Genomic DNA, 17,076 nt, shown 5'->3' with positions numbered 1-17,076 from the left:
CGCGGCTCTGCTCCGTACACCTCGTACACACGCGGCTCTGCTCCGTACACCTCGTACACACACGGCTCCGCTCCATACGCCTTGTACACACGCGGCTCTGCTCCGTACACCTCATACACACGCGGCTCTGCTACATCCACACTGTAAACCCCTCCTGACCCCACACATAAACTTCAGCTCATCCAGCACCATGACAACCAGCACAGCAGAGTCCTGCATCCACTGAGGCCCCTGATCATGTGACCCCTGACTCCTCCCCTCCTGTGACCTCATCACAGGTCCTGTGTGCACAGAGCAGCCATATATGTGGTGGCGGCTCTGCAGGTGGAGGTATGTGGAGACCCCCATTACTGGGCGCAGGGGGCATTAACCCCTTCAGCACAGAGACTCTTTTGGGGTCTTGTGTTGCCCCTTTATAAGAATCATAAGGTTTTTGTTCTGTTTCCTGTAATAGATACATACGACCCAACTATGGAGGCAGGAAGGGAGGAAACGTATTGTTCTCATAGTACAGGGCCCCTTTCTTGGCCCCACGTAGTGTAATGTTCCCATAGTACCGCCATCCCCCCACACAGTATAATCAGATGCATAAATAGGGTCTGATGGGACTCGTTGCGAGATTTTGACCACCCCCTATCCTGATATATACAGTGGGTATGGAAAGTATTCAGACCCCTTTAAATTTTTCACTCTGTTTCATTGCAGCCATTTGGTAAATTCTAAAAAGTTCATTTTTTTTCTCATTAAAGTACACTCTGCACCCCATATTGACAGAAAAAAAACAGAAATGTAGAAATTTTTACAAATTTATTAAAAAAGAAAAACTGAAATATCACACGGGCATAAGTATTCAGACCCTGGTATACAGGCCAAGGTTACAAAAGAATTTCTGCATTACTCAAGGTCCCTAAGAGGAGAGTGGCCTCCATCATCCTTAAATGGAAGAAGTTTGGGACCACCAGAAGTTTTCCTAGACCTGGCCATCCAGCCAAACTGAGCAATCGTGGGAGAAGAGCTTTGCTGAGAGAGGTAAAGAAGAACCCCAAGATCACTGTGGCTGAGTTCCAGAGATGCAGTAGGGAGATGGGAGAAAGTTCCACAAAGTCAACTATCACTGCAGCGCTTCGCCAGTCGGGCCTTTATGGCAGAGTGGCCCGACGGAAGCCTCTCCTCAGTGCAAGACATATGAAAGCCTGCATAGAGTTTGAACAAAAACACACGAAGGACTCCCAGACTATGAGAAATAAGATTCTCTGGTCTGATGAGATGAAGATAGAACTTTTTGTTGATAATTCTAAGCGGTATGTGTGGAGAAAACCCGGCACTGCTCATCACCTGCCCAATACAATCACAACAGTGAAACATGGTGGTGGCAGCATCATGCTATGGGGGTGTTTTTCAGCTGCAGGAACAGGACTGCTTGCAATTGAAGGAAACTTGAATGCGGCCAAGTACAGAGATATCCTGGATGAAAACCTCTTCCAGAGTGCTCTGGACCTCAGACTTGGCCGAAGGTTCACCTTCCAACAAGACAATGACCCTAAGCACACAGCTAAAATAACAAAGGAGTGGCTTCAGAACAACTCTGTGACCATTCTTGACTGGCCCAGCCACAGCCCTGACCTAAACCCAATTGAGCGTCTCTGGAGAGACCTGAAAATGGCTGTCCACCAACATTCACCATCCAACCTGACAGAACTGGAGAGGATCTGCAAGTAAGAATGGCAGAGGATCCTCAAATCCAGGTGTGAAAAACTTGTTGCATTATTCCCAAGAAGACTCATGGCTGTATTAGCTCAAAAGGATGCTTCTACTCAATACTGAGCAAAGGGTCTGAATACTTATGACCATGTAATATTTCAGTTTTTCTTTTTTAATAAATTTGCAAAAATGTATACATTTCTGTTTTTTTCTGTCAACATGGGGTGCAGAGTGTACTTTAACCCCTTTAAAAGCCCAGGGCGTACTAATACGCACCTGCACCCTGGGCTTTAAGAGCCAGGTACATATTAGTATGCCGTGTTGATTTCGCCCACACAGCCTGGGTGTCGGCTGATTGTCACAGCTGACACCCAGTGCTATGTGCTAGGAGTGGTCCCGCAATGCTGCGATTGAAGTCGAACGCAGCATTGCGGTGGCAAGGGGAGGTGATCGCCGATACTCGCCTCTCCTGCCGGCGTCCAACGCTGTCTGCCGCGGCTTCCCGGATGTTGTCATGATGACCCGATGTCGTCATAACAACATCTGGGTCACCAGACAGCAGGAGGATACTTTGGTCATGTGCAGTGCACGACCAAAGTATCTTCTGCATCTGCAGCGCTGACAGCCTGTATAGCACAGGGATGGTGCTCCATCCCTCTGCTATATAGGCGATCAGAGTAAAAAAAGTGAAAGTGCCATAGTGGGAAAAAGTATAAAAGTAAAAAAAAGTGTTAAAAAATGGAAAAAAAAAAATAATAATTTGTAAAAATATTTTAAAAAATCTAAAAAATAATCCACCAAAAATAAAAATATAATGTACCCATCAATAAATATTATGAAAAAACAAAACAATAAAAGTTCACATATTTGGTATTGCCGCGTCCGGAACGACCTGACCTATAAAACTGTCAGACTAGTTAACCCCTTTAGTGAAAATGGTAGAAAAAATAAATAAAAAACGAAGCAAAAAACAATGCTTTATCATCATACCGCAAAAGCAAAAAATTGAATAACGCAATCAAAAAGACGAATATAAATAAAAATGGTACCGCTGAAAACTTCATCTTGTCCCACAAAAAACAAGCCGCCATACAGCTCCATCAGCCAAAAAATAAAAGTTTTAGCTCTCAGAATAAAGCGATGCAAAAAAAATATTTTTCTATAAAATAGCTTTTATTGTGTAAAAGCGCCAAAACATAGAAAAACTATATAAATGTGGTACCGCTGTAAACGTACAGACCCGAAGAATAAAGCTGCCTTATCAATTTTACCACATGCGGAACGGCATAAAAAAATGAAAGAAAAGAACAATTCCTGAATTGTTGTTTTTTGTTTATTCTGCCTCCCAAAAATCGGAATAGAAAGCAATCAAAAAATGTCACATGCCTGAAAATGGTACCAATAAAAACATCAACTCATCCCGCAAAAAAACAAGTTGTCAAATGACTCTGTCGGCCACAATATGGAAAAATTATAGCTCTCAAAATATGGCGATGCAAAAACTAGATTTTGCAAAATATGTGTCTTTTAGTGTGTGACAGCTGTCAATCATAAAAACCCGATATGATTCTGGTATCGCTGTAATCGCACCGACCCAAAGAATAAAGTTGTCTAATCACTTATACCACACGAGAAACAGTGTAAAAAATAAACTCTAGGGTTAGGGTTGGGGTTGTATTAGGGTTGGGGTTAAGGTTGGGATTTTTTTCAAAAGTAAAAAAAAAAAGAATGACGATATGGCGACCAGTGTTGAGCGCAAGTGCTCGCTACTTAAGTTTGCATCGGGTGCTCGGGTATGCACTGAGTATCGCGGTTGCTCGAGTGACATGCTCGAGTCTCCGCCCATATGCTTTATATGCCAAAAAAACATTGCAGGGATTGCCTGCCATGCATGAGCGATCCCCGCATGTTTTTTTTTGGGTGTCTAATAACCGTGAAACATGCGGGGCAGGGACTCGATGCAAACTCAAGTAGCGATCACTTGCGCTCAAGACTAATGACAACTTATTCAATATGATGACCTAATGTTATCAAATTCTGTGTCGTACTTCTGGGTTCAAAATGTTCACTATACCCCCTGGTGTCACTTATGGGGGGTTTCCACTGTTTAGACACTTCAGGAGCTCCCCAAATGCAACATGGCTTCCTCTAATTATTCAAGCAAATTTTACATTCAAAAAGTCAAATGGCTCCTTCACTTCCTGCCATGAGCCAAAACAGTGTTTTTTCCCCACATATGGGGTATCTGTGTGCTCAGGGGAAATTGCACAATAAATTTTGGGGTCTATTTTTTTCTGTTACCCATGCGAAAATAAAAAAATTGGGTCTAAATAATACTTTTGTGAAAAAAGTTAAATGTTAATTTTTTTCTTCCACATTCTAAAAATTCCTGTGAAGCACATGAAGGGTTAATAAACTTCTTGAATGTGGTTTTCAGCACCTTGAGGGGTGCAGTTTTTAGAATGGTGTCACTTTTGGATATTTTCTGTCATAAAGACCCCTCAAATTGACTTCAAATGTGATGTGGTCCCTAAAAAAATGGTTTTGTAAATTTTGTTGGAAAAATGAGAAATCGCTGGTCAACTTTTAACCCTCATAGCTCCCCAATAAAAAAAAATGTTGGTTCCAAAATTGTGCTGATGTAAAGTAGACATGTGGGAAATGTTATTTATTAACTATTTTGTGAGATATATCTCTCTGATTTAAGGGCATAAAAATTAAAATTTTGAAAATTGAAAAAGTGATATCGAAGAAATTTTACCATAATCATGAAGCACAACATGTCACGAAAAACAATCTCAGAATCAGCGGGATCCGTTGAAGCGTTCCAGAGTAATTACCTTATAAAGTGACAGTGGTCAGAATTGTAAAAATTGGCCTGGTCATTAACGTGCAAACCACCTTTGGTTGTAAAGGGGTTAATGAGAAAAAAAACAACTTTTTAGAATTTACCAAATGGCTGCAATGAAACAAAGAGTGAAAATTTTAAAGGGGTCTGAATACTTCCGTACCCACTGTATATGTATGTCCCTTATCCTTGACCCCAACCTGGTTTATGTTCCCCATTCTGCCTCTGTTCTTTAGTGTATAGAAAAAAATAAACTATTACACTCACCAGGGGCGAACATAGAAGTAATGGGGCCCCATAACCGAAGTATAATGTGACGCGCCCCCTGGGCCTGTGCTGCTTCTGCTGCGCAGGGGGAATACCCGGAGCCGGATCCGTTGGGGGGTGGTAGTCCTCGTGGCGGTGACCCGGTCCGTGCCCAGGGTGTCAAACTAAGTGGCGATGTTTTTAGTGGCAGATGTGATATTGTTCGACTACGCCACCCGTTGAATGCGGTTACGAAACCGCCGCTGCAGGGCAGACCGCTGAGGCCGGTGGTACAGTTGTGCAGCGTGGGTAGTATAACCCTCAACGGGAGGGGTATGGCCTCAGGGCAGCGGACGTGGATGATGGGGATGGTAGAATTGCACGCAGGCACCAGGAACCACTCAGAGACGGTGCGGTGTAGTTCAGGGTCTTTACTGGTGACAAAGATAGACCCTCCCGGGAGTACTGGCTAGCGGTCGGGGTCTGGTCAGTCCGTGAGCAGACAGGATCTCCCCTGGCCAGGCGGAGTTGTAGGCCTCCCCAACTAAATGTACTCTTCTTGGCTACCTTGCTAGAAGCGGATAAAAGTAGCCCACGTCCCTGAGTGTACCGTGTGGTGCTCACCCGTATGGCCGGTGACTCGGGGCCTTCTGGTAGCCTCCGCTCCACGACGGCGGTGCTGGTCCCTTGCGTGTGACCGTGCCTTCGGGTTTCTTGGCCAGAGGACCTGAAATCCCCTGCCGGTCGGTTTCTGCTGCTGGGTATGGAACAGTCCCCACAGCCTCGGACTCCGTGTCCGGTGAGATCTCTCCAGTCCGGACGAGCTCTACAGCTTCCAGTCCCGGACTCCTTTTATCACTGCTCCCACAGAGCTCCTGTTCTTATTTTCCCTGTAACTGATCCACACCAGACCAGACTGTGTCTCTGTCTCTGTCTGTGTTCTTTTCTAACCCCACCTCAGCCCCAGTTTATATAGGGGAAGTTCTTCCCCTCCCAGGACTGGGCAGGAGGTGTGGCATGCTTAGGATTCCTGACCAGGAGACCTCCCACCTGCTCACAGACGTAATATTGCTATTACTGTGGTAACCAGAACCCTGGGGTGCCACATAATGCACTCCCCATAATCCTCCATACAGTATAATGCACAGCCCATACTCATCCATGTAGTATAATGCACAGCCCATAGTCCGTACATGTAGTGTAAGGCACAGCCCATGGTCCGTACATGTAGTGTAATGCACAGCCCATAGTCCACACATGTAGTATAATGCACAGCCCATGGTCCGTACATGTAGTGTAATGCACAGCCCATAGTCCACACATGTAGTATAATGCACAGCCCACAGTCATCCATGTAGTATAATGCACAGCCCATAGTCCATACATGTGGTATAATGCACAACCCATACATGTAGTATAATGCACAGCCCATAGTCCATATGACTCGCCCCCTGGGCCGTGGGGCACTCGGATCCGGGCAATAGGGGGAACGATGGGAGTAGTAGTGGCAACCCGGTTCCGTGGCTCAGGGTGGTCAGGCCAGTGGTAGTCCGGTATGTGTTATTAATTATGTCCGACTACGCCACCCGTGGATTGCGGTTATTAGGAACCGCCGCTGCATGCAGACCGCTGGGGCTGATGAGGTGTGCAGCTAGGGTAGTGTGACTCCCCACGGGAAGAGTGCGGCCCCAGGGCAGTATAGTGGATGGTGGGAGTGATGGTATTGAGAGTCCCAGTGATGATAGTGCTGGAGGAGCAAGGAACACACAGACAACAGGTTGCAGTCCAGGGTCTTTACTAAATAGGTAAACTGACCCACAACCAGTCCCGGCTAGGAGGGGACCTGGATGTCTGAGAGCAACGGGGAAATTGGCCCTGGTCAGGGTGAGGGTGTAGGCCTACCGTGCTTTCTGCGCTCCTTCTGGCTATCTCCTCCTGATAGGGAAACAGCCCACGTTTCCGAGCTTTCCGTGTATTCTAGCCTGCATGGCCTGCGACGTGGGTTCCTTTCTGCTCCGAGCCTTGTACAGCTTTACTGGTCCCTTCTGTTGTGACAGGGCCACCAGGCTTCTTAGGCCAAGGAATGTACAGTCCCTTGCGGACTGATTCTCTGCTGGGGGATGTGGAATCCTTCCAGCCTTAGACACCAAAGTCTGGTAAAATTAAGTCTTTTCTCTGCCAAGACAGGCTCTCTTCGCCTCTTGTCTCTGGCTTGTGGCTCTCCTACTGCCACACTTCCTCTTAGGTGCAACACAACTGTCCCTCTCTGCTCTGGGACCTGAATCCTCAGATCGGTCGTCCAGTTCTCCCTCACCCTGCCCTCAGTACCAGCTTTTATAGGGGCAGCCACCTCCCCCTACTGGCCTGAGACAGGAGGCATTGCATGCTAATGTTCCCCTGACCAGAGAACCTCCCCCTTGCTCTCAGACACAGCTTTAATTACACTTGTGGCATCCAGGTCAGGGTGACACACATACATGTGGTATAATGCACAACCCATACATGTAGTATAATGCACAGCCCACAGTCATCCATGTAGTAGTATGGCCAAGGGCACCGTGTACTCGCTGATTTAAAAAACCAAAACATTATACTCACCTTCACTCCGCTCCCTCGCTGCGCAGTGTCTTTTTCTGGAGCTGCCAGCTGACTTCAGCTGGAAGCGACAGGAGAGGATGATGTTACTTCCATGCACCCCTAATGACGTACATGCCGATGTCAGCTGCTGGCCTCTGATTGGTCGGCAGCGTGTATTGTGGCACTTCAGCTGAATGTCAGTCCGAGAACACACATCCAGCTGCAGTAGGGGTTGGTGTTGGCTGGGCCCGGTTGCAGGAGCAACTGCGGTCATTAAGCCTCTCAATATAATGCTCTCATAATACCTCTATTTCCCCACACTGTATAATGTTCTCACAGTACCGCCATCTTCCCACATGTTGTGGGTAAATTGTTTGAAGGGTCTCTTAGAGATGCTATTGTAGAATATCTTAATGATAATAACTGTCGAACTCCATATCATCATGGATTCATGAGGGATCGCTCCTGCTGTTAGAACTCTCCTGTTAGTTTTTTTTATAGTTTGCTGGTCACATGACCTTTTTTGCCTATTTAATCCTGCTCCGCCCTCCTGGCCTTGCTGGACTTCATTGTAATTTCTACTCTTGAGCTAGCTTGGTGCTCTGTTGCCTTTCTCAGTCAGTTTTGCTGGGTCTTCGGACCGCTATGTTCTATGTTGTTTGTTTGTCTTATTTCTGATACAATTTCTGCTAGGAGGTGTCCACCTTTCTCCCAGTCCCTAGTTCTTGTCGGGATCCCTCCCTCACATCTATAGGTCTTCATTCAGACTAGCCGAGGACTTTAGCGGGTCTGATCGCAGGATCAGGTTCCCCGTTACATCGTAGGGATCCAGCTTAGTTCTATTGTAGGGACAGATCTCCTTTCTTTCCTTAGTGCTTGTAGCAGATCATAACAGTAAGTCCAGCCCTGAAAAATTTCTCTAAGGAAAAGACCTCCAGTTTCCATCATGGTCTCGGTTCATGATTTGGCTCAATGCTTGCAGGGACTCTCTCTGGAGGTGGCCAAGCTCCAACAACACGTGAGTAGCTGTTCTGGAGCACATTTTGTAGAGCCAAAGGTACGTCTGCCTGATCTATTTTTTGGTGAACAACAAGATTTTTTTTCCTTTAAAAATGCTTGTTTATTGTATTTTCGTTTAAGACCCGGATCCTCTGGTGATGAATCACAGCGCATAGGGTTCATAATGTCACTTTTGCGCAAAGAACCTCAGGGATGGGCCTTTTCTCTCCAACCAATGATCCGTGCTTTAGATCAGTGGATAGTTTTTTTGCTGCTTTGGGGTTGTTGTATGATGATCCTGATCGTGTCTCATCTGCTGAGTCTGAATTAAGACGTTTGAGGCAGGGATCAGGTAATGTGGAAAATTATTGTACTCACTTCCGTCGGTGGTCTGCACAGGTAGGGTGGAACGATTCAGCTTTGAAAAGTTTGTTTCTTGCGGGGCTAGGTGAAAGGGTTAAGGATCTGCTGATTGCTTATCCTTCACCTGGAAACTTACAGGAGGCAATGCAATTAGCTATACGGGTGGACAGGAGACTGCATGCAAGGGTTAATGAGAGTAAATCCTCTGCCATGTCAGCTCCGAGTCTTGAGAGGGTCTGTACTGACATTGGAGAGCCGATGGAGATTGGGGCGATGTCACCCCACTCTCAGGAAAACATGGTGTCTGCTAACAATTTGAGCCGACAATTTGTTAGCGGATATCATGTTGCATTTGGAGAGTCCCTGTGTGCCCAAACATTGGAGCTCCCCCACAAGTGACCCCATTTTGGAAACTAGACCCCCCAAGGCACCTATCTAGATTCATAGTGAGCACTTAGGACCCCAGGTGCTTCACAAATTGATTCATAAAAATGAAAAAGTGTTTTTTTTTTCACTTTTTCATTTTTACGAATCAACTTGTGAAGCACCTGGGGGTTCCAAGTGCTCACTATGCATCTAGATAGGTGCCTTGGGGGGTCTAGTTTCCAAAATGGGGTCACTTGTGGGGGAGCTCCAAAGTTTGGACACACAGGGGCTCTCCAAACGCAACATGGTGTCTGCTAACAATTTGAGCCGACAATTTGTTAGCGGATATCATGTTGCATTTGGAGAGTCCCTGTGTGCCCAAACATTGGAGCTCTCCCACAAGTGACCCCATTTTGGAAACTAGACCCCCCAAGGCACATATCTAGATTCATATTGAGCACTTGGAACCCCAGGTGCTTCACAAATTGATTCATAAAAATGAAAAAGTGTTTTTTTTTTCACTTTTTCATTTTTACGAATCAATTTGTGAAGCACCTGGGGGTTCGAAGTGCTCACTATGCATCTAGATAGGTGCCTTGGGGGGTCTAGTTTCCAAAATGGGGTCACTTGTGGGGGAGCTCCAAAGTTTGGGCACACAGGGGCTCTCCAAACGCAACATGGTGTCCGCTAACAATTTGAGCCGATTTTCCATTCAATTCGTTAGCGGACACCATGTCGCGTTTGGAGAGCCCGTGATGTGCCTAAACAGTGGAGCTCCCCCACAAGTGTCCCCATTTTGGAAACTATACCCCTCAAGGATTTTATTAAGGTGTATAGTGAACATTTTGAACCCAGAGGTACGGCACAGAATTTGTTTACATTAGGTCATCATATTGAATAAGTTGTCATTATTCTTGAGCGCAAGTGCTCGCTACTTGAGTTTGCATCGGGTACTCAGGTATGCACCATGTACAGCGTGTGCTCGAGTGACATGCTCGAGTCCCTGCTCCGCATGTTTCACGGTTATTAGACACCCAAAAAAAAACATGCGGGGATCGCTCGTGCATGGCAGGCAATCCTCGTAAAGTTTTCGTAAAGCATATGGGGCGGAGACTCGAGCATGTCACTCAAATACCCACGATACTCAATGCATACCAGAGCACCCGATGCAAACTCAAGTAGCGAGCACTTGCGCTCAACACTAGTCACCATATCGTCATCTTTTTTTCTTACTTTTGAAAAAAATCCCAACCCCAGCCCTAACCCTAGCACAACCCTAACCATAGCACAACCCTAGCCCCAGCACAACCCTAGCCCCAGCACAACCCTAGCCCCAGCACAACCCTAGCCCCAGCGCAACCCTAGCCCCAAACCCAGCCCTAACCCTAGCCCAATCCTAACCCAAGAGTTTATTTTTGACGCCGTTCCTTGTGCGGTATAAGTGATTAGACGAGTTTATTCTTCAGGTCGGTGTGATTACAGCAATGCCAGAATCATATGGGGTTTTTATGACTGACAGCTGTCACACACTAAAAGACGCATTTTTTGTAAAATCTAGTTTTTGCATCGCCATATTTTGAGAGCTATAATTTTTCCAGATTTTGTCAGACAGTCATGTGACGGCTCGTTTTTTTGCGGGATGACTTGACGTTGTTATTGGTGCCATTTTCTGGCACGTGACATTTTTTGATCGCTTTCTATTCCGATTTTTGGGAGGCAGAATAAACAAAAACCAACAATTCAGGAATTGTTTTTTTTTGTTTTTTTTTATTCTGTTCCGCGTGTGGTAAAATTGATGAGGTAGCTTTATTCTTCAGGTCAGTACGTTTACAGCGGTACCACATTTGTATCATTTTTCTATGTTTTGGCGCTTATACACAATAAAAGCTATTTTATAGAAAAAAATATTTTTTAGCATCGCTTTATTCTGAGAGCTATAACTTTTTTATTTTTTGGCTGATGGAGCGGCTTGTTTTTTGCGGGACGAGATGACGTTTTCAGCGGTACCATTTTTATTTATATGCGTCTTTTTGATCGCGTGTTATTCCACTTTTTGTTTGGCGGTATGGTGATAAAGCATTGTTTTTTGCTTCGTTTTTTTTTTTTTTTTTTTTTACCGTGTTCACTGAAGGGGTTAACTAGTGGGACAGTTTTATAGGTCAGGTTGTTCCGGACGCTGCGATACCAAATATGTGTACTTTTATTGTTTTTTTTTTTATAATAATATTATTGATGGGTACATTATATTTTTATTTTTGGTGGATAATTTTTTTTATTTTTTTTTTATATTTTTGCAATTTTTTTTTTTTTTCCACTTTCAGACAGTTTATACACTTTATTACTTTGTCCCACTCTGGGACTTTCACTTTTTTTTCTCTGATCGCCTGCATGGCATAGGAATGGAGCACCATCCCTATGCCATGCAGGCTGTCAGCGGGGCACAGTGTGAAGATTGTTTGGAGATGCACTGCGCATGTCCAAACAATCTTCCTGCTGTCTGGTGACCGGATGTTGTCATGACGACATCGGGTCGTCATGGCAACACCCGGGAAGCCTTTGCAGACTGCGCTGGAAGCCGGAAGAGGAGGTGAGTATCGGCGATCACCTCCCCTTGCCCCCGCAATGCTGCGATTGACTTCGATCGACTTCAATCGCAGCATCACAGGGGTTAATGTGCTGAGAGCGGTGCGTGACCACTCCCTGCACATAGTACCGGGTGTCAGCTGTGACAATCAGCTGACACCCGGCGGCGATCGCGCCCGCACAGCCTGTGTGCGCGCGCGATCGCGATGACGTACTAATACGGGTCTGGCTCTTAAGTCCCAGGGCACAGACGCGTATTAGTACGTCAGATGTTGTTAAGGGGTTAAATACTAAGGGTGTACTTCTTTCTGCTACTACCACTGCTCAGGATGAATTAATTGAATTTCGGGTATTTGTGGATTGTGGTTCTACTCTGAATGTGATTGATGGGGGATTCTTGGAAAAACTTAAATTAAAACCCAAACCTTTGTCATCCCCTATTGCCGTGGTTTCTGTCGATGGCTCTCCCTTAAAGAGTGTTACTCACAAGGTTTATGAATTTCCCCTCACTATTAATGGTATTCACCAAGAGAATTTGGATTTGGTAGTATTAAATAATTTTCCTTCTCCAGTAGTGTTGGGGTTACCCTGGTTAAAATTGCACAATCCTGTACTGGATTGGTCTACCAATGAAATTAAGTCCTGGAGCCCTAAGTGTTATGACAAGTGTTGTAACGGGCGCATTGCTGCTGTGGATAAAGGGGAATTACCTGTACCTATTCAGGATTTTTGGAAACTTTTTTCTGAGAAGGAATCGCAAATTTTGCCTCCCCATAGAGACTATGATTGTACCATTGAATTTGTCCCTGGAGCGACTATTCCTAAAAGTCGTTTATTTAATCTTACTATTCCTGAGAGAAAGGCTTTGGAGGAATACATACAGTCAAGCTTGGCCGCCGGTCACATTAGGCCTTCCAAGTCTCCTGTGGCTGTTGGAATTTTTTTTGTTAAAAAAAAGGACGGCGGTTTACGTCCTTGTCTGGACTTTCGCGAGATTAATAAAATTACTGTACGCAATCCTTACCCACTGCCATTGATTCCTGATTTGTTTAACCAGTTAGTGGGGGCCAAGTGGTTCTCTAAAATTGATCTCTGGGGGGCATACAATTTGTTGGGCATGAAGGAGGGTGATGAATGGAAGACTGCTTTTAACACTACTGTGGGTCATTTTGAGAATCTGGTTATGCCTTTTGGTCTTACCAATGCTCCAGCATTTTTTCAGAATCTTATTAATGACATCCTTAGACCTTTGATCGGCAAAAATGTGGTTGTGTATTTGGATGACATTTTGATTTATTCGCCTGATCTGGAGTCTCATTGGCGGAGCGTACGTGAGGTATTACAGTTATTAATGGACAATTCGCTTTTTGCTAAGCTAGAGAAATGTGAGTTCGCTGTACAGAGGATTAGTTTTTTGGGCTACATTATCTCCAGTGAAGGTTTTGAGATGGACCCGGTTAAAGTTCAAGCTGTGCAGGAATGGCCTAGGCCTATTGGCTTGAAATCGATACAGAGGTTTTTGGGTTTCGCCAATTATTACAGAAAATTCATAAAAAAAAATTCTATTATTGTCAAACCACTGACCGATCTCACCAGGAAAAGTGCTAATACGGTTCAGTGGACTTCTGAGGCCATTGAAGCTTTTGTGTTTCTAAAGGAGAGGTTCAGCTCTGCCCCCATCCTTATGCTGCCTGATGTGACTAAGCCGTTTTTGGTCAAGGTTGATGTTTCTTCGGTGGGGGTCGGAGTACATCCCTGTGCCTTTTTTTCAAAAAAATTTTCTGAGACTGAACTTAATTACGATATTGGTAATCGGGAATTGCTGGCTATTAAACTCGCATTTGAACACTGGCGTCATCTCTTGGAAGGTGCTGAATTTCCCATTCAGGTTTTCACTGATCATAAAAATCTGATCTATCTTGATGCTGCCAAGCGCTTGAATGCCCGTCAGGCTAGGTGGGCACTTTTTTTCTCGTGGTTTAATTTTTCCGTTACTTACATCCCGGGTACCAAGAATGTTAAAGCTGATGCTTTGTCTCGCAGCTTTTCTCCCATGGTCGGTGCTGAGGAGGAAGAGAGCATTTTACAAGAAGGTGTTGTGATTGCTGCTTTGGACTCCGTTTTGGAGGATGAGATTCTTAAAGCTCAGGAGAATGCCCCATCTAACACTCCCCATGGGAGGTTGTTTGTGCCTAGGACCTTTAGGAGAGATTTGTTTGTTGAGTGTCATGAGTCTCGGTTGGCAGGTCATCCAGGAATTTCTGAGACCAAGAGACTTGTGGGTCGCAGTTTTTGGTGGCCTGGATGGCAGAAGGAAGTCATTAAGTGGGTGCGTCAATGTACTGTGTGTGCTAGATCTAAGTCTTCGCATGCTCCTGCTGCGGGGTTGCTTTGCCCTATGGAGGTTCCTAGTGCACCTTGGACACATCTAGCTATGGACTTTATTACTGACCTTCCTCCCTCTGAGGGTTTCACGGTCATCTGGGTGGTCGTGGACCGTTTTAGCAAGATGTGTCACTTGGTTCCCTTCATCAAACTGCCCTGCGCTAAGACACTCGCTAAGGCCTTTGTCAAGGAAATTGTCAGACTACATGGCGTTCCTACTGACATTGTTTCTGATAGGGGACCTCAGTTCGTGGCTCGTTTTTGGCGTGCCTTTTGTGACAGGTTGGGAGTTCATTTGTCGCTTTCATCCGGATATCATCCTGAGTCTAATAGCCAGACAGAAAGGAAGAACCAGGATGTTGAGCAGTTTTTGCGTTGTTTTGTGGCAGACAATCAAGAGGGGTGGTCTGAGTTTCTGCCACTTGCTGAATTTGCTCTTAACAACCATACATCCTCTACTGCTGGGTGTTCGCCTTTTTTTTGTTGTTCTGGGAGACATCCATCTTTTGGGTCATTCTCCAAATTGGTATCGGCTGTGCCTGAGGAGGAGAGTTTTTCCGGTGATTTGGAGAGAGTTTGGACGGATGTGCGTGGTAATCTTCAGGAGGCTAACAAAAAATCTAAGAGGTACTTTGATAGGAAACGGCAAGAGGTTTTGTTTGCTATTGGTGACATGGTTTGGTTGTCCTCTAAGAATCTGCGATTGAGGATTCCTTCTAAAAAATTGGGTCCCAAGTTTGTAGGGCCCTTTAAGATGCTTCAGATAGCTAACCAATCTGCTGTTAGGTTGGAGGTTCCTACCTCCTGGAAGATTAATCCGGTGTTTCATGTTTCTCTGTTGAAAAGAGCTGATGTGTCTTATGGTGACGCCTCTGCCACTGTTCCTCCAGGGGTGGAGGATGGGGAATATGAAATTTCCCGCATCCTAAATTCTAGACAGTATAGAGGGAGTTTGCAGTATCTCGTCGCTTGGAAGGGTTTCGGACCCGAGGATAACTCATGGGTGAGGGCAGATGATGTTTCTGCCTCCAGACTTGTCAGAGCTTTTCACAGGAGGTTTCCTGATAAGCCTGGGCCTAGGGGATCCGGAGGATCCTCTTAGAAGAGGGGGTACTGTTAGAACTCTCCTGTTAGGTTTTTTCTAGTTTGCTCATCACATGACCTTTTTTGCCTATTTAATCCTGCTCCGCCCTCCTGGCCTTGCTGGACTTCATTGTAATTTCTACTCTTGAGCTAGCTTGGTGCTCTGTTGCCTTTCTCAGTCAGTTTTGCTGGGTCTTCGGACCTCTATGTTCTATGTTGTTTGTTTGTCTTATTTCTGATACAATTTCTGCTAGGAAGTGTCCACCTTTCTCCCAGTCCCTAGTTCTTGTAGGGATCCCTCCCTCACATCTATAGGTCTTCGTTCAGACTAGCCGAGGACTTTAGCGGGTCTGATCGCAGGATCAGGTTCCCCGTTACATCGTAGGGATCCAGCTTAGTTCTATTGTTGGGACAGATCTCCTTTCTTTCCTTAGTGCTTGTAGCACATCATAACACCTGCCAAACAAACCTGATCGCCTTCTACGAGGAGGTGAGCTCACAGCTGGACCGGGGAGAGTCAGTGGATGTTGTATACCTTGACTTCTCCAAAGCGTTTGATACCGTGCCACACAAAAGGTTGGTATATAAAATGAGAATGCTTGGTCTGGGGGATAATGTGTGCAAGTGGGTAAATAGCTGGCTGAATGATAGAAAGCAGAGGGTGGTTATCAATGGAGTAAGCTCAGGGTGTGTCAGGGTTACTAGCGGGGAGCCTCAAGGATCTGTCTTGGGCCCTATATTATTTAATATATTTATTAATGATCTAGTGGAAGGGTTGCATAGTAAAATAGCAATATTTGCAGATGATACTAAACTTTGTAAAGTAGTTAATACAGATGAGGATAGGGCACAGCTACAGGAGGATTTAGATAAATTGGGGAGTTGGGCCAAAAAATGGCAAATGGGGTTCAATGCCAATAAATGTAAGGTCATGCACATGGGAAAGAAAAACAGCAGTCACCCATACATATTAAATGGGAAACCGTTGGGGAAATCTGACATAGAGAAGGACCTGGGCGTCTTGGTTAACAGCAAATTAAATTGGAGTGCCCAGTGTCAGGCAGCAGCTGCGAAGGCAAATAGAGTCATGGCATGCATCAGAAGAGGAATAGGGGCATATGATGAGAACATTGTTCTTCCTCTGTATAAAGCGCTGGTAAGGCGCACTTAGAATATTGTGCACAGTTCTGGGCTCCGGTGCTCAGGAAAGACATATTGGAGCTAGAGAGGGTACAAAGGAGGGCGACTAAGGTAATAAAGGGAATGGAGGGACTAGAATACCCAGAGAGGTTGTCAAAATTAGGCTTATTTACATTGGAAAAGAGAAGGCTTTGGGGAGACCTCATAAACATGTATAAATACATCAGGGGGCAGTACAGAGATCTCTCCCATGACCTGTTTATACCAAGGATGGTGACAAAGACGAGGGGGCACACTATGCGTCTGGAGGAAAGGAGGTTCCTGAACCAGCATAGAAGGGGATTCTTTACGGTCAGAGCCGTGAGACTCTGGAACTCTCTGGGAGAGGAAGTGGTGATGTCCAACTCACTTAATGAGTTCAAGAGAGGCCTGGGCGCCTTTCTTGAGAAGAATAAAATTACATCTTATGCTTAGTGATAGTTAATTAATCCAGGGATTTAATCTGACTGCCAGATTGGAGTCGGGAAGTGAATTTTCCTCAATGATGTAAATTGGCCAATACCGCATGTTTTTTTTTTGCCTTCCCGTGGATCAACGCTGCGGAATAGCTGCAGTGCACAAGAAATAGGCTGAACTGGATGGACGCTTGTCTTTTTTCGGCCTTATAAACTATGTAACTATGTAACATACAGTATAATGTTGTCACAGTCCCGCCAACCCCAATTTTATTTTATGTATTAACCACTTGGTTTTCTTTTTTTGGTGTTTTTCATGTAATATATGGA

At 45.2% G+C, this 17,076-nt stretch overlaps 1 pseudogene; it reads left to right on the top strand.

The window, feature by feature from the left end:
* Nucleotides 1-269: 269 nt before the first annotated feature.
* The window catches only part of LOC141205550 (uncharacterized), a 241,269-nt pseudogene continuing 224,462 nt past the window's right edge, over nucleotides 270-17,076 (top strand).

This window comes from Phyllobates terribilis, unplaced genomic scaffold, assembly GCF_046119375.1.
Source record: "Phyllobates terribilis strain yellow unplaced genomic scaffold, ASM4611937v1 Scaffold_140__1_contigs__length_4765195, whole genome shotgun sequence".
In the NCBI taxonomy this organism is placed as follows: domain Eukaryota; kingdom Metazoa; phylum Chordata; class Amphibia; order Anura; family Dendrobatidae; genus Phyllobates; species Phyllobates terribilis.
This window is presented reverse-complemented; position numbering and strand designations above follow the sequence as displayed.